Below are 19169 nucleotides of genomic sequence, written 5' to 3'. Positions count from 1 at the left end.
CACATGAGGCATAGACACTGCGAAAGGCTTGTCTCAAAGTAGGGCAAGAAGATTGAAAGGTCAAGGCCAGACTGGCCAATGGCAAGACCTCTTCTCAAATAAACAGCCTTACATATAATTTTTTTTGTCTTTTTCTTCTTTGAGGTAAGGTTTCTTATATTTCAGGCTGGCCTAAAACCTACTTATTTAACTGAAGATGACCTTGATATCTTTCTTTCCTTTTTTTTTTTTAAACAGTGTCTCTCTGTGTAGCCCTGGCTATTCTCAAACTCCCTCTGTAGACCAGGCTGGCCTCAAACTCAAAGCGATCCACCTGGGATTAAAGGCGTTTATGCCCAAGCCAGGCTTTATGTGATGCTGGGACTCAAACCCAGTGCTTCAGGCATGCTAAGCAAGCACTTTACCAACAGAGCTGTATCACTAACCCTAAATATCTGTGATTTCTAAAAGATTTTCAAGATCTTCACACAGGAAAAGTGCATTCTAGTACTTTTCTAACTATTAAATAAGCATAAGGGGGAAAGAGAGCAGATTGGAAGAAGAACAAAGTGTTGTTAGTTATAACTTGGTGAGTTCTGACATTTTCTAAACAAGCACTTCCCTCCCACCAGTGACAGATTCAAGCACCCCAGAACAGTCACACTGTATTCTTCCACACAGGCCTCAGAAAACTAAATCTAGGAGCTGACCCAAGAATACCTGTTACTGCATGATCACCCCCTCACCCTCCCCATCCACCCCCCCCACCCCCGCCCCAGGACTAGGCCTCCTAGAGATGCCAAGCAGTCCTTTACAAGACTGGCCTGGCTGTGTTAGTGAGGAGACAGACATTTTATTATTCTCAATAACTGAAGTGATCATAATTCCATCCCAGGATACTCAAGATCATAGCACCATTATTATTATACTAACTAGCATGACTGCTTATTTGCTAACATGAATCTAAACATTTTATACTTACTGTCTGATCTAGCCCTCACAACCACCTCTCACAACCACCTTAAAAGGTAGGTAAAACAAGCTAGCAAGCACAAAGCTCTGATTGCAATCCCCAACACTATAAACAGGACATAATGATGCACAACTGCAATCCCAATTATTGGGGGATAGAGGCAGGACTGTCAGAAGTTTAAAGTTACCCTTGACTCTATAGAAAGCTTGTGGCCAACCTGGCACACACAATTCTGTCTCAAAAAACAAAAGGGCATGCCTTTAATCCCAGCATTTGGGCTGCAGAGGCAGGAGGATCTCTGTGAGTTCAAGACCAACGCAGTCTACAGAGTGAGTTCCAGGGTAGTTAGGGCTATACAAAGAAACCCTGTCTCAAAAAAACAAAAAACCAAGGTAGGATGTAACATAGTTGTGCAGCATTTGCCTAGCATATACGAAACCCTGGGTTCAATATTCAATACTATAAAAATATTTAAACTAAACCAGGCGTTGGTAGTGCATGCCTTTGATCCCAACACTTGGGAGGCAGAGAGAGGCAGGAGGATCTCTGTAAGTTGGAGACCAGCTTGGTCTACAAGAGCCACAGAGAAACCCTGTCTCAAAAAAAAATTAAACTTTAAAATATGTATATGTACAACTGGTTACAAACAATTTCAAAGTTGCTGGGAAGACAAACTAATATATACAAAACGGAAAGAACAGTGTCTAACACAAAGAGAGCTTTTCAAATGATAGCACATACCTGTAATCTCAGAATCCAGGAGAGTAAGACAAAAGAATAGTGAAAAAAACAGCCTTGACTATGTTATAAGTTTGAAGCCACTTTGAGCTATATTTCAAAATGCTGACTCAAAACAAACAAGACAAAAATCGCTTTACACATGTTAGCATTTAGTATCATCCTACCTTGTATTAATTTAGTTCTATATGAATTTGGGCTTTATGCATTTTAAATGTGTTTTAACCCATTGTGACTATATTCAAGCTTCACAATAACCACGTATGTTAGATCAGACTGAAAGCTTATGGACAGTTCCTGCTATAAGAAAAATCAGCTAGTCAAAGGGTAGGAACTGAATACATAGCAAATGCCCTCCTTGGGCCAGAAACCTGTCTCCATCATTTCTGAATACCCAACCCCATCCACACAAGCACATATTCAATAAATCCATGTTAGATTAGAATGACTACACAGTTGTCAGACCAGAACAACCCTAGCCCTGTAGCCAGAGGATGGGGGAAACAACAGGATTCATCATTCCTGGGTATTCCTAGCCAGCCTGAACAGACAAGAGTGCTACTATTCCCAGGCCAGACTCCAACTCATTCCTGAGAGAGAAGGGAGCATCCAGAGGTCACTTAGAGGGAAATGTCAGTATTGCCCCTGTACAAATAACCTCTGAAGCAGCAGGGAATCTGGCTAATATGTAATGGGACATTGTTCAGGCCCTTCCATCAGGCCAAACAGGGATCCATAGATGCTTCAGAGACACATAATGCTGCCTTGCTAATTGAAGTGGGAGTTGCCTTTTACAGAGCTTAGGCCAGTCTATAAATACCAGGAACTAAAAGGTTTCCTATAGGGGCTCAATTGCCTCTCCCTAAATGGAGAGACTATCTGGTCCTCTATGTCCCAAGCAAACCCCAGAGAGTATCCCTCACAGAAGAATTGTCCTCAAGCAGTATACACAAGCCCCCAGAAATATACCTCCACTTCTCTTTTACCATTTTAGCCTGGTTTTGTTGGCCTTTCCTTCCCAGACCCTTCATCTAAACAATCCACTCCTAAGCACCCTTGCACTCCTAAACACCTATTTTCTTCAGATATTTGTTTTATCTTTGTCTTCAGCTCATCCTACACTCACTATTCCTATCCCCATAGATGTTGTCTCCCATGAAAGAAACCCTGGCTCTGAAATCACTGTAACTTTGGTTCTAGCTCCAAACACAGTAAATTACAGTACTTCATGTTGCTAAGATTGGTGTCCTGATCTATACAGCGGTGGCTATAGAGCAAGATCCTAGCTAAAAGGAAAAGAAGAAAAAAGGGGGAAAAATTTAAAAAAGAAAAAAAGGGAAATAGGGAGGGGGGCAAAGTCACTTAATCACCCTGTGCCTCGCCCTCAGTAACTTTAAAGTGTAACCCCCACCCTATTTCAAGCCATAGTGATTGAGAACAAGAGCCGACAACACCAGCATTATCTAGATACCATGTGCTAGATACCAGGCCAGGCACGTCAAATAATCCTCAAAACCCACAGCCTATATAGTACATGCAATTGTTAACTCCCATTTTCAGTTGAAGAAGCTGAGATTTAGCAAAAAAGACTTCGTCACATCCATGTACTCAGACAGGAAACTCCAACACCATGAAAGCAAGAGTCATCTGCTTTTATCATTTCTTCCTCAAGCAGCTATTTGAATATCTTTTGGTTGTCGGGACTGTGCCTTCTGTTTTAAATACGTCCATTTGATTTTCATATCAACTGTATTAAACGTGGTTTTAATACAATACTGAAGTTAAACATATCACTAGTATATAATTCAAGTAACATTCAAAAGTGGTTTAAGACGTTATAGTTTAGACTACCAGATCTCTGTGAGTTTGAGGCCAGCCTCATCATCTACACGGCAAGTTCTGAGACAGCCAGAGTTACTCATAGAGAGAGACCTCTCCTCTACCCCCCCCAAAAAAGAGGGGGGGGAGAGAGGACAGGGAAAGAGAGAATAAGGGAAGATGAAGTTATAGTTTCTCTTATCTTTATGACCTAGAATTCCCTCCCCAGGTAATCATTAATATGTTAATAAGCTACCTTTCTAGAGATGAATGAACATCAGTTCCATTTTACAAACTACAATACTGAAGGATCAGTTTGGGCATGGTGATGAATGCCTATCTGTATTAGGAAGGCTAAGGCGGGAAGATTGCTGAGTTTGAGACTAGCTGGGGCTACAAAGTGAGACCTCATCTGAAACTAATTTTAAAGAGTGAAAATCAAAGTTCAATTTGCTCAAGGTCATACAACTGGGAAGAGCTGAGCTGAAGCAAGGTTGCTCTAAGCCCACTACCTTTTCTGTTGCCTCCTACTAAAAACTCTCTTATGAAAACAACTGTCATTTTCAAAGGACACAGGAACAGGGAAACTGCATCTGGCCCACAGCCAGTTTTACTCCTCCACTTTCCCAACTAAATAAAAAAGCAGGCAGGCTGCCCAAGTACATCTCTAGTCCAAGAATGCTGGCACTCCTTCATATTCTTTCTATTCTAGGCAGCCACAGCTATACTGTCCTTGCAGCGCACAGTCTCATCTTCAGCCTCTGAAACAACACAAGGACAACGGTTTAGAGCCAGAGACCATGCTGGTCTCCTCTTAGCAATATCAAAAGAAGGAAAGTGTCTTCAGAAGCCCTCAGAAACACCATCAGGCTAAGAGTTCAGATGATTACAAAGGGATAGTTAAAAACCAAGATTCCAACAATACCTAATTTGGGATGAGCTTGCTGGACCACTCAAAATCCCCAAGGAACAGTGTTTGCAGTACCCTAATGAACTCCGTTCATCTCTGCTTTGTTTTACTCCTATTTGACCATCAACCATATAGATTTTGAGATATTATCTCTGTCCCTGGGGACATTCCTCCTCTTCCTTTGTATTATATGGGAACATTCTTCCTTAGGATATTAAGGCTGCCTTTTCAAATTATACACATTTGCATTTTTTCAGATTTATTTTTATCATTGTGTGTGTATGTGTATCTGTCTGTCTGTCTGTGGGCAGGTATGAACATGCCTGAGTGCCAGTGCCTGCACAAGCTATTGGCATTGGATTCCCTCTTAGAGCTGGAGTTATAGACAGTAGTGAGCTGCCCAGCATGGATGGTGGATCCTCTTCAATAGCAGTACTGGTTCTAACTACTGTGCCATCTTCCCAGCCCCTTGTTTGAATTTTTGCTTCGATACACAAAAATACACTGACTTTAGGACCTCTGTGCTGAGCTAGGGGAACAGGAAAGGGGCTACTGCTATTAAACTGCTGTTACTCAGCAAGTACGTTTTATGGATCTGAAATCCTGGGAGTTTCCCTTTCCTAGCATGAGCTATCAATGCTGAATTTAAGGCTGTCAGCATCTTAATTATATAAATATAGTAGCTCCTTCAGGGAAGGGTAGATAGAGATGGTCAGTTATTATGAGCACTTGCTGGGTTTGGTTCCCAGGAACCACATAGCAGCTCACAACCATCTGTAACTTCCTGCCAATGCCTTCTTCAGGACTCTGAGGGCCCAAAGCACACAGATGATGCATACACATACATACATACATACATACAGGCAAAACATTCACACATGTTAAAAGAAATCATTTTTTTTAAATCCCAAGTCATTGTCAAATGTTTTGCTTTTCCCATTTGTATAAAAAGGACTAAAATTCAAGTGCAGTTGTTCCTTAGTATTCACAAGGATTACTGGTTCCAAGACTCCTGAAGATACCAAAATCTGAAGCTATTCAAGTATCTTATTTAAAAATAGCATAGCAGTTACTTACAAATATTCTCCCACATATGTACTTCCCATATATATTAAATCCTCTCTATATTACTTATATGACCAATGCTGTACAAATTGTTATGCTATATTGTTTAGAAATTAACAAGAAAAACACATTTTTCTCCCCCCAAATTGTCAATGTAAAGTTAGATGAAACCACAGATGAAGAACTCACAACCTTGAAGGCACATATGTTTTATATGAGGTGTCTTGTGTGAAAACAACTTATAAAATGCAGAAATGATTGCATTTTTGTTGCTATTAATTAGTATAGATGTTTAGTCCATAGAGTAAACATAGGAAATTTAAAACACACTTAGGGGATCTGGAATGTGTAAGAAAAGATTAACTGAAGCTGGGCGGTGGTGGCGCATGCCTTTAATGCCAGCACTTGGGAGGAGGAGGCAGACAGATCTCTGTGAGTTTGAGACCAGCTTGGTCTATAAGAGCTAGTCCCAGTACAGCCTCCAAAACCACAGAGAAACCCTGTCTCAAAAAAAAAAAAAAAAAAAAAAAAAAAAAAAAAATTAACTGAAACACTGGAGAACAACTCAAATAATGCATCATTAATTGTTAAACTGCTGCAAAGAATATGGGAGAGGACATTCAATAAATTCTTGTACAATTTGCACGAGTCTAGATGCATTACTTGAAAACTTCTTTACCTTAGCACCACCATATCTATATCTTCCCTATTAAAGGTGTCACCAATGACTCTCACATCATGCTACCCCCCCCTTTACTTATATTCCTAAAAATAGACAAGCATACACAGAACAAATGAAAAGCACCAATAAAAATTTTCTTTTCTGAGAAGAAACAAAGCATCCTGTGTTAACTATTTCCTTAATCTATAGCTGAATTCACACTCAGTGACATATATATTTCTCTAAGCTCAAAAACAAATGAATTGGTTTTAGGGCATGACTGAGGCCTACCAAGTTATTTACAAAAGCCAACAGGACTACAGAAACAAAACCTGCGCCTGCAAATTAGCAGATACACCTTTTTTGTTTTCAACCCTAACACCTAAAGAACCCTGTAATGTTTTCTAAAAATATTTTATAGGTGTTTTGCTCCCATGTATGTCTGTGTACCACAAATGTGCCTAGTGCCCATAGAGGTCAGAAAAAGATCTGTTATGAGTCACCATGTAAGTGCTGGGAATCTAACCCAGGTCCTCTGGAAGAGCAGCCAGTACTCTCTGACAAGACATCTCTCCAGCCCCATTAGTTTATTTTTGACTGCCCTTGCTATATAGTGAGACCCTGACCCCTAAATCAAATAAATAAAGTAAAATATAAAGACTTAGCTGGGTGGTGATAGTGTCCCACACCTTTGATCCCATCACTTGGGAGGCAGAGGCAGGCGGATCTCTGTGAGTTCAAGACCAACCTGGTCTACAAGAGCTAGTTCCAGGGCAGCCTCCAAAGCCAGAGAGAAACCCTGTCTTGAAAAAACAAAACAAAACAAAACAAAAACAAAAACAAAACAAAACAAAAACAAAAAACCACTTAGGGGAATATGAGAAAGATGGAAAAGTACCTATGGAATACACACCACCTATCCAACTATCCCCTTCTCCCACATTCTTCCCATTTTCTCTCTCAATAGAAAATAAAAGGCAGTGTAAGGCTTGGGATGTAGCTGAGTTGGTAGGACACACATAGCATGCACAAAGCTATAATGATAACTTTCTTACACAAATAAAGCCTGTCTGGGGGTCAGAGAATGGAGCTTGCCACTAGCTAACCATAGAGGTCTGGTGGTCTGTGACAGGAAGTGATGTAGCTGGGCAGAAACAGGATATAAGCAGGGAGAAACAGGAAATCGCTCTCTTCTCTACTGAGATGCTTTAGGAGGTAAGGTGTGCTGTGGCTTGCTCCTCGCTGATCTCTCAGCATTTCCCACTGTATCTGACTCTTTTTATTATATAGACCAATTAAAAACTCATCTTACACAGAGCCTTGGGTTCAAATCCCAGTACCACATAAGCAAACATGAAAGTACCTATTATAAGCCATAGAACGTGGCAAGCGGTTCAAGAGTTCAAGGCCAAGACTGAAGGCCAAGAGCATTGGCTTCACTTTCAAGGGACCCAAGTTTGATTCCCAGCAGCCATATGGCAACTCATAACAGCCTGAAAACTCCAGTTTCAAGGGGTCCTGGCCTCTGCAGGCACCAGGCACACACATGGTATACAACTCTTATTTCTGAAATGGAGTTTCACCATATGGATGCTGCCTCAAACATGAGATGTCCCTGCCTCAAACTGAATAGCCTGAGTTATAGATAAGCCTTGTTAGAATTATTAATTGGTAAGATATTTTCCTGGCATTATTTAACTGTGGCTTTATAAGCAGTTAAAGACATAGGTTTCCAATAATCCTAAATCTCTATATTTTTATTTATGTAGACAGTCACTTCTTCTCACAGGTCAGGTCAGCCCAGGCTACTGTTTAACCGCTTGCTACGCCCTCAACACACACATATACAACACACATAAAGACACAGACTCTAGGTTCCTAAAACTCCCTCAGATTAAAATCTGAGTAAGTGAAGCTAAACAGCAAAAAAGTCTTACACCACCCAGATCAAGCTCCTAGATCTAGCAAGCAGTTCACTGCTAGTGAGATTAAGGAACTCTCCAAGGATTCTGCCCAAGGCCCCTTCAGGGTGACTGCAAGTCCAATATACAGAAACCACTAACAAAGTCAGAATGGTAAGGTTTTGTGTCTACAATATACAACAGAGTTCTCTAAGTTAACTCCTGGGCATTTCCCTAGACTGATAACTCCATGCAGGGAAGTACCGTGACTATTTTGTGCTCTTTTAAGAACTATATATATGGATTGGGCATGGTGGCACATGTCTTTAATCTAGGGGCAGAGGCAGAATGATCCCTCTGAGATTGAGACCAACCTACATAGCAAATTCCAGGACCCTGTCTCAAACAAACAAACAAACAAAAAATGTATATATGGCACATAGCCTATGTATTCACTACCTGTCAAATAAATTTACTTTCTTTTGGGTTTTTGCAGTAACTATCTACCTGTCTCTCACCGACCAAAACCCAAAATGATTATCTGCTCATAAATTATTACAACTTGGGGGAGGGGGTACACATAAACAGGAAAAAATATGGACCAATCAACTCTCAAGAAAGCCAGAGCCTGTTTTCCTTGCTACCCTGCTATGCAACAAGTAAAATCCCCGTAAGATTAAACAAGGAAGCTGGCCTTCCTAGAGCAGACCTTTCTACCTGCAGGTGGATGAGAAATAATCAAGGACTAATAATAAAGGTGTGCACCAGTCAGCATACCATTTACTAATGGTTTAGAAATGCAGTGAAAACACCAACCAAAACAACAGCACCAAATATAAAACTTTGTTCACTAGCTTTCAGGAACGGGGAAAAAAGACAATATATGAGCTGTTTCTTTTCTAGCTGACTAGAGACATAGCAGTTACAGATGTGTGTTCACAGTGTCTTTTAAGTGGGTGGCTGACTGCACACACAATAAACCCCAGAAGTCAAACTCCAGCTATGAAGGGGCTGTCACTAATGGAAGGAAAAGAGTAGGGAGGGGGATAAGTAAGGAGGTGGTGGTATGGGATCCTTCCAGATGACTTCTGTCTCCCAATCTTCAAGTAATCCTACTATGTCTGGGATGCTAATAGCACCTGCTACTGTCTCACCTGGAAGACCTAGGGAGAATAAAAACTCAGAAGACACAACCCATTGGACTGCAGTCAAGTAGCATTTCTGAATCACAAAAAGCACAGCACAGAGGAAAAAACTAGTTAGGAAGCCTAGCTATCATGCAACTATACCCATATAAAAAAAGCATTCTCTTGGGCTGGATGGCTCAGCAGTTAAGAGCATGTACTGCCTCGGGAGTACCAGAGATTGATTTCCATCAACAACAATGGGTGGATCAACCACCTATATTCCAGGGCCAGAGAATCTAACACACCTTTCTGGTCCCTATGGGTACCTACACTCAAGTACACATATCCCTACACAAACACACACACAGACTCAGTCTCTCCCACCACCCTCTCTCTCAAAATAAAAAGTCTCCTTTTTAAAAGTACACCTTCAAACATCACAAAGGCACATTCCCCTTTGTCACTGACTATTAGCTTCAAAACCAGCACTGCAGAGGCTAGGGAAGCTCAGATGATAGAATGTTTGCCAGCATTTATCCCTAGTACTAAATAAATCAGGATACATCCATCACTTGGGACACAAAGGCAGGAGGATCATAGTTCAAGGTCATTCCCAGCTTCTTGCCAGTTCCAGACCAGACTTGGTGGCATATCCTGTCTCCAAACACACACACACACACACACACACACACACACACACACACACACACACACACACACACCATAGAAGAACATGAGTTTATTCAGAACAAAACAAAACAATATGAATCACAAACTTGGCTGGGGACCCAATCCACTTTCTAAAGATAGGCCCAGAGGAGGACAAGAAACAAAATGACAAAGGTGATCACACTGGGGTAGGAAGGAGCCTGGGTTCTCCACTGACCCTTTTCAAGTGAGCTCTGAGCCTCCACTTCTCCTTTTTCTTTTAATAGGAAAAGAGGATCCCAGACTTCAAAGTCCAATTCTCCCAACTTTAATGAGCCTACAGTGTCTCTTCAAATACTTGGTTTGTTGCATGAACCTGATGGAATCCAGAACCTACCTACAGTCAAAAATTTTACGCCAGTGTGGTGTCACACACCTTTAACCCCAGCATTTTGGAGGCAGAGACATGTGGCTCTCTGTGAACTGGAGGCTAGCCTGGTCTACACAGTGAGTTCCAGACAGGGCTAAACAGACAGACCTTGTCTCAAAAAATAAAAATAAGTAAAATTAAAAATAATTTGACTCCTCACTGGGCCTCCTGAAACTCTAAGGTTTATATTTGTATTAACAGTAGGGCCTACTCCAAATCCCAACATTTTAGACAATGAACTCTGCCAGGTGAGTTATAGCAGCATTCATGAATATTTATACACACACACCTGAAGAACTTTGCAGAAGGATTAACCTTTGGCTTGGTTCCAGATATAAGAAGGCTAACTAAAGTTCCCCGTTTTTGTCTGTCCTGGAGGGCATGTGTCCTGTCCTATGTTTCTCTAGAAAGAAACTGTTCTGACACTGATAAAAACAACTGGTTACCTGTAAGTGTGTAGTTTCAAGGGCTTTTAGTAATGATCTAGGGCAACAAAAACAAAGCCTGCTGCTGATTATGAAGGCTAGTTCCAATCGGGACAAGGGCAAAAGGAAACAAGCCATTACATTATTCCAGGAAGATGGCTAGCTTGATGAACATGCTCAGGGTTAGCTCCCATAGAGGAGATGGCACTCTCAGCAGCACCATCTGCTCCTTCTGTCTAGCCTGATCTTTTTTTTTTTTTAAACTCAGCTGTAGCCAAGTCAACCTGTATGAAGATTTCGAAAGCTGCTCTAAAGAGCACTGTTTCTCAGATCTGCATATTCACTGAACTCAAAGCTACTTCAGATCTTCCCTGCCTGACTGGTTGGCTCCACAGAAGGCACATGGAACCCCAAGACAATCTCTACAAGGAAAGGAAAAACTTCTAAGAGCTACAGATCACATTTAATAATAAAAGCACTGTGGTGTGCTGGATAAGGTCTCTCTGAGAAGTGCAATGACACTTTAGAACTGAGGCTTCACACTGAAAAATTCTACTTTTTAAAAAAAGCAGTAAGTATATGCACTAAATTTAGATACTATTCTGTCATGTCTCATCATTAGATTCTGCACTATAGGGCAATCTCAACAGCACAAGACCAAGAGATTTTGTTCTAACATTGTTTTTCCTCAAACTGTATCACTAAGTAGGCTAACCTAAAACCAGAAATATGGATGCAGCTTTAAAATATAGCCCCAAGAAATGAAAAAAACATGTCCACACAAAAACTTATACAAGGATGTTATCAGCTGACTTATGGTGGCATATGCCTGTAATCCCAGCACTTGGGAGCTGAAGTAAGAGAACTTCAAATTCAAAGCCAGCAGAGAATCCATGACTACACATAACATATATGTAAAACCAAATGTGGAAGCAACAACGCAAATGTCCATTAGCTGATACATAAGTAAGGTGTAGTGTATCCATACAAAGAAACAGCATGTGGCAGTAAACTGGGACTAAAGCACAGATAAATGGTACCGCACCAACAAACCTTAACAACAGTGAGTGGGGCTGGAGAGACGGCTCAGCAGTCAAGAACACTGCTGTTCTTCCCAGGACTCAAGCTCTATTCCCAGCACCCACACAGTGGCTCACAACTGTCTTTAACTCCAGTCCCAGGGTATCTAACACCGTCTTCTGGCAGCCAAGGGTACTGCATGAATACCATACACAGACAAAACATACATACACATAAAAAAAAAAAGTTACCAGAAATGAAAGAAGGCAGTTACTAAAGACTACATACCATAATTACAATAATATTGTAGGTATACCAAGTAGGTAAACATACACAGAAAGTAGACCAGTGGTGACCTAGAACAAGAAGTAATTGTTAACAGATTTCCCTTAGGATTGAGTAGCCTAAAATTAGATTGGTGGATCTTATACAATCCTGCAAATATACTAAAAACAGTTGCACTGTATACACAAATGTCTATCAATTGATGCATAAAGAAAGTGGTATAGACTGGGCAATAGTGACACACAACTTCAATCCCAGCATCAATAGCAGAGGCAGGTAGACCTTGTCCTTGTCAACATACTTTCCAGGACAGCCAGAGCTACATAGTGAGACCTTTTATTAAAAAAAAAAAAAAAAAAAAAAAAAAGTCAGGCAATGGGGGCTCATGTATTTAATCCCAGCACACTGGAGAGGAAGAGGCAGGTGAGTCTACAAGGTGAGTTCCAGGACAGCCAGAGCTGTTACAGAGAGAAACCCTGTCTTGAAAAACTCAAAAGATAAATAAAAACAATCTTAAAAAATGGTACATCTATACAAAGAAATAAACAGAATCTATACCCAGCAATAAACAGAATAACATACGCTAATGCAAACCTCAAAAACATGCCAAATGAAAGAAGCCAGACTTTAAATGGGTGGATTTTCATTATAGATAACTTATTAACCAACAAAGCCATTTCTTTTTAAAAAGGCACATGACAAAATAATATGCTAAATGCCAAAAAATTCTCCTTTAGCAAACACTGAAGCCTAGCTAGCTAGTAGCTAGTTAGCTATAACCACAAAGCCATTTGAACTTTTAAGGGTGAGTCACAGGAAAATGGTTATAGAAGAACACTGAGCAAAACAAAATTCAAAACTACATGTTTAGGAATATTACCACAAAAGATGTTAGAAACAGAATATACAGAAAAGACATGTTAGGCTACACAATAACAATCTTTTTCCCCCCTGTATATTCCAACCTTTCTGTAATCTTTTTCCACTTTAATGGCAATTAAAGGAAAAATTCCCCCACAATCTTCCCTCAAACAAAGTCTGCTGGGGAAATTACAAGTTAAGATGTGAAATAGGCAACACGGCTCCTTGACTCCCCCTTTCAGACTCCTGCCCACTTAGTTTACAGAGATCTACTGAGAGCAACCCAAAGCAGGAGGAACTGGACTAATATGCAGCTATCCTATTCCCAAAAGCCAGTGTCACTCACAGCCTCATCAAAAGCCAAAGCCTAATCTAGCCAAAGAGAACTAAGCAAGGACAATCTACAGAAAGGCAACTCCACTCTGATCTTAAATTCGTGTGGGTGCAGATGAGTCACTGCTGGTGGTAAATGGGTTTGGGCAGATTAGATGCTTGTTCCTCCTTGAGAAAAGTTGGTAAGAAAAGGAAGGCTGGAAGAGTCCCTATCCGAATCTCTTCTCTTGAGGTTTTGCTCAATCTCAAACTACAGGAGACAAGAATCCCGAGCCATTTAACTTTTTCAACATAAAAAGATCCTGCTCTGAGTAATAAAGAACTGCTAGTCACCACCTCTGCAGTCTGAAAAAGCACTTGAGTCTGCTGCTGTCCCGAGGAATCCCAGGCTAGCTTCACAAGTCAAGCAATGGACCACTGCAAACAATAAAAACAAAAACAAAACACTTAAACTGGTACTCAGGAGGGGGTATATCAGGGCACACAGCTACCAGGTAATTTTAGAGCTCTCTCAACAATGACCACAGTAACAGGCAAATACATCTGTTTCTGCTTCAGAGACTGCTTTGCTAATATCCTGTTTCGGGAGTATGCATGAATGCTTGGCATACAGCCTTCAGATGTCTCCAGAAGAAAGACATATCACAGACAACACCAGTCTGAATCCCTGCTCAGTTCTCACAATAGCTGCTGTACTCCGTGCTACTCTTATACCTAGTACCTTCACAGACTCAACTGTCCCTCTGCCTTGGGATCCAAGCGGCAGTGACACACCATCACTTCCAGATCTACCAGGTACCTGGAGACCTCTACACACAGCTGAGAACCAGAAGACAAAAGAGCAAATGAAGAAACCTTGCTTGTTTTCAGTCCTAAAGAGCTAAGGGGTAGGGCACGACAGACAGACACAGATAGGATAAAGACAGAAAACAACAGGTGCCTATCGGACCAACAAAGATTTTTACAGGGCAGAACTCATGATCATACACCAGCCAAAAGATCAATGTCTATTTAAGTCTCAGCCATGGTATAGTTAATAGATCTTCATGCCAAGGTCAGTCAGTCACCCCACGGTTTGCCTGACTGCTTTCTGGGTCTCAAGATTATCAGCTTCAAATCCTCATCACACAGCTTCTAGCCCCATCAGCAAGCAAACAGTCCTCCCACATCCCAGTATTTTCCACTGCTTTAAGTTTTTAAGTATCCATATACCTATGAGCATGAATTTTCTAAAAACCACCCGCTAGGTGAATTTTCTAAGAAACAATCGACCATTCGCTAGTATTACATATGTAGATGCTGTGAGTTTTGTTTTATGTGTTTGTCTGGAAACAGGGTCTCATTATGCAACTCAAACTAACCTTGAATTGAAGGTTCTCCCTCCTCTTTATCACATGATTCGAATATGTCCCCTAAAAGTTCAGGTACTAGAAAAGCCTCAAAGTCATATATTAATTCTATTTGGGACTAGAAGGTAAATGGATATGTTAGCAGATAACTAGGGTTAATGAGGTCTCAAGGGTGGGGCACCCATGCTGACTTTACAAGAGGAAGAGACTCAAGTTACCAAGTTTGCTCATTTTACCATGTGATACCATGTGCTTGCTGTGTTATGATGCAGGTGCCAAGCTCTCCAACTTCCTGGTTTCCAGAACTGTGAGCCAAATAAGCTTCTCTTCCTTATGAATTACCACATCTCAGGTACTCTGTTACAATAACAGAAAATAGTCTGAGACAGAGACTGATCCCTGCCTGCATAGAAGCATTTTTTAGAGAAGTCAAAAGAATCTCATCACATCTGTTTCAATATTTGCCCTTAACCCAAATGTCATAATCTTCACATTCAAGTCTGCAACACAGCAATTCTTTTGTTGGTGTATTTATTTATTTATTTATTTATTTATTTATTTATTTATTTATTTATTTCATGTGTATTGGTGTTTTGCCTGCATGTATGTCTGTGAGGGTGTCAGGTCCCCAAGAACTGTAGTCACAGACAGTTGTGAGCTGCCATGTGGATACTGGCAATTGAACTCAGGTGCTCTGGAAGAATAGTCAGTGCTCTTAACCAATAAGCTACCTTTCCAGCCACTTTGTTTTTTGTTTTTCTAGACAGGGTTTCTCTGTGTAGCCCTAGCTGTCCTGGAACTCACTATGTAAACCAGACTGGACTCTAACTTCACAGAGTTCCGCCTGCCTCTGCCTCCCAAGTGCTGGGATTAAAGGTGTGCACCAACACTGCCTGGCAACAAATACCTTTTTTTTTTTTTTCCAAAACAATGTTTCTCTGTATAACAGTTCTGACTGTCCTAGAACTTGCTTTGTAGACCAGGCTGGCCTGGAACTTAATACATGACTCCTTTATCTGCTCATTTTCTCCATTCTCTATTGCTTGAGAGAATGTTCTCATCAGGAATCCCATGTCAAGCATATAGATGAAGGTAAATGAATTTTGCTCATCAGCTTCAACTAGACCACTTGCCAATCCAACAGCTACAAGGACCTGCCCCTACTTATGACTTGTCATTTGATAAACAGGGAAACAGGGAGAACAACACGCACCCTATGTTCTTTGGCTTCCCTTCATTGCCAGCAAATGGTTCTGCTTCATTCTCTCAGATCACCTGTTTGGTACTGAAATGAGGACAATCATGTTCCTCATTGGATTTTCAACTTGTTTTTCTTTTCTTTCTTTCTTTCTTTTTTTTTTTTTTTTTTTTTTTTAAGACAAGATGTCACTGTGTAGAAGTGGCTGTCCTTGAACTCACTAAGCAGCTCAGACTGGCCTCAAACTCTGCCTCTGCCTCCCTAGTACTGGGATGAAAGGTATTCAACACCATGCCTAGTTTCAACAAGTTTTAAGATTGTATTGTTTATGTGTAGGTATCTATGTGCATTCATGGGGCCAGAAAAGGGAATCAATCCCCACCCCCTAAAGCTGGAGTTATGAATGACTGAGCTATCTGGGTGCTAGGAATCAAACTACAGTCCTCTGCAAGAGCAGAATGCACTCTTAATCACTAAGCCCTCTCTACAGCCCCCTAAGTGAATTTTTAAGACACTATTATTTCCCTAAGCCTACAGAGGATACTAGCAATGAACAGCTGTCAAGGGAACCAAAGATACAGAAAAAGCACAAGGAAAAGTATGAAGTGAGAGCAAGGAATAGGAGGGTGGGGGCCTTTTTGTTGTTGTCATCTGATTTTGACACAGGGTTTCTACGGGTGTGTGGCCAGGCTAGCTGGAACTCATGACCCTCCTACCTCAGGCCTCCCCAGTGCTAAGTTTTAATCTGAGAAATGGACAAGCATAATGTGAGCAAAACAGTAATAATAAACTTGTAATAAAAAAAAAAAGTCTTGCTTTTAGAAGCCAAGTGAATTAGTACCTTTGGTGGGTACATGTATGCATGTGTGTGGAGGGATCAGTGAGGCAGGAGCCGCTGCCCCAGGACAGCAGAGAAGGAAATCCCCTGTCAGGAAGATGCATCATTACATAAGAACTCCAGATCAATCACCATACCATGGAAACCAGCCAGAAAACCACACAGTGCTGAGGTCTTGCCACCTGCCAGCACCTCTCCATAACCTGCCTTCCTCTACTAGCCTGAATGCTAGTTTAGGAGAAGCTGGGCACAGCAAGTCAAACTGTCATCTGGTGGGTTTGTTTTCAGGACTGCACACCCAGAGGCTTTTCTATAGCAGTAGGTGAGGATTTGACTTATATACCATTCCTACAATATCCAAATCCGTCTAAGGACAGGAAGCCCATCTATAGGTTTCAAACTGGAAACTAACCTTCCTCTCTTTAATTTAGTGAGTACGCGTTCCTAAAAGCAGCAAACAGTAATGAAAATTACCACAATTAACAAAGCCAGGTGTGGTGGTGCACGCCTTTGATCCCAGCCCTTGGGAGGCAGAAGCAGGTGGATCTCTTGTGAGTTCAAAGACTGTTGCACGGAGAAACTGTCTCAAAAAAAAACAAAACAAAACAAAAAGAGAGGAGGGGCAAAAAAAAAAAAAAAAAAAAAAAAAAAAAACCAAAAACAAAAACTGGGCACCATGAAAGCTGTCTGGTTTCAGTTTTACTCACAGCTATCTCTAAAATCAAGCAACCACTGGCATTTGCTGTATATCACATGAAATACAATGAAGACTTTTTAAAAGGTGAGCATAAATGTGCATCCAGGAGAAAGTCAGGGATGCTTATAGTTAGAGAAACAGCCTCCAGTCGTGGTGCTTTGAGAAAGATCTAGAGACCTTAAGTTATTTAACTTGTGTGGCTTTTGTCTCAACTGGGAAAATACGGATCGTATCCACCCTACCCCAATGTTATTAAACGAGATCAAAAGTGAAACTTGGGCCAGTGAGCTAGCTCAGTGGTTAAAAGCACTTGGCACCAGCCCTGATCACCAAAGTTCAGTTGCTGGGAGGTAGAAAACTGGCTCCTACAAGCTGTTCTTTGACCTCCCTACCAGCACCATGGTGTGTTATGTACACAAGCTCGCACACTCGAACGAACTCACGCACACCAATGACGTGTAATTTCTCAAGTGAAACTTTTAGCACAAGCGTGGTACACAATAAGCCCCTGAAGTAAAGGAACACTCATTTCTGTTTGCATATGCATCTAATGAAAAGTACAAAGCTCAGAAAACTAAGAAGTTAATGCCAAGGACATGTCTCTACTAGTCTCCACTAGATGGTGACAATCTGGGTGTAGAATTCCCAGAACACAAAAGTGTGTGTGTGCTCGTGTGTATCATTTTTTAACTCAAGGGATTCTAAGAGCAAAAAGGGAATTGATCACTGTGAAGAGCAGAAAGACACTGCAGATCGAGAAAGGAGTAAAAGACACATGGCTTAACTGAACTGAATAACGTGCACCTCTCTGTACAGAGAGAGCACTTCAAACCAGTCAGCAAGAGCAACAAAGGGCAGCATACTGCCTTGTCACCATAGAAGTGTGTGACAACTTTAGGCCTCTGCCAAACCGTGAAGTTCCCCATGAACTTGACGCCTCTTTTCCTAGGCCTTGCTGCCCTCCCAATTCCGTTACAGGTAAGTTTTTCCACCACGGTGGCTGCACAACCACAACCGTGAAGGGGACGTCAGACTCACAAATATTTGCGATTTTAGAAGGACTCAAAAATCAAGTCTATATGTAGACACATTTACAAAAACAAAACAAAACAAAACAGGAAGCGGCTTCGGCGAGTTTCATCCCACATAATAAGAAAGTTTCTGCGACTGAAGAGGCGACCGGGCTCTGGGGCTCCGGGAAGCTCACGCGCACACGCGAGCGGCTGCAAGACTTCCTCGGGAAAGCCACCTCGGCCAAGCCCGTCCGGCCGCGGCTTGCTGGGCGGAAGGGCCAGCGCGGCCACACCGAGGGCCTCCACACGCCGCGGATCCTCGGGTCCCGGCACCGCACAGCCACGCCACCGCCCTCAGAGCGGCCGGGCCCGGCTATCTCAGCGCGCCCCGCGCCGCTGACACCGGCCAGAGCCGGAGCAGGCGGCCGCGCTGAGGCCCGCGTCCCCGCGGAGGTGCGTGCCCGCCCGTGCCCTGACATGCAGCCCCGCGCGCCGCTGACACAAAGCCGGCCCTCCGGCCCGGGCGGCGGTGACAACTCACCCGGGAGTCGCGCCGAGACCTCCGGGAAGGGGGCGCTCGCAGCTCCCGCGCCGCAGAACCCGCTCCGCCGCTGCGCGCGCCCTCCTGCACTCCTTGTCGGGTCCCCGCGACGCCTCGCGTGCCCCGGACTAGCTCGTGCTGTCGGGCGCTGCGGGAGGAGCAGGACGCGAGCGGTGGCCGGCTTCGGAGGATGGAACGGGGCGGTCGCTGCGCCAGCGTCACTGGCCCAGCTGGACAGCGCGGGCGGGGGAGGCCCCGCGGAGGGCGGGGGGAAGGGAAGGGACGGGGGCCTGGGCGGGGCCAGACGCGCACGCAACAAGCGCCGGCGTCGCGTCGCTGCGACCGCCCGGCGGATTCGT

General features: G+C 42.5%; 1 protein-coding gene across 1 annotated transcript in view; it reads right to left on the bottom strand.

The window, feature by feature from the left end:
• Positions 1-18960, bottom strand: part of Susd6 (sushi domain containing 6) — a 92942-nt gene extending 73982 nt beyond the window's left edge. Inside the window, exon 1 of the mRNA XM_051196233.1 lies at positions 18811-18960. The gene's annotated coding sequence lies outside the window, so the exon portion shown is untranslated. The remainder of the gene's footprint in view (positions 1-18810) is intronic.
• Positions 18961-19169: the final 209 nt, after the last annotated feature.

The sequence above is a fragment of the Phodopus roborovskii genome, unplaced genomic scaffold (genome assembly GCF_943737965.1).
Source record: "Phodopus roborovskii unplaced genomic scaffold, PHOROB, whole genome shotgun sequence".
In the NCBI taxonomy this organism is placed as follows: Eukaryota; Metazoa; Chordata; class Mammalia; order Rodentia; family Cricetidae; genus Phodopus; species Phodopus roborovskii.
The sequence above is the reverse complement of the archived record's forward strand: the minus strand, read 5'-3'. Positions and strand labels throughout refer to the sequence as shown.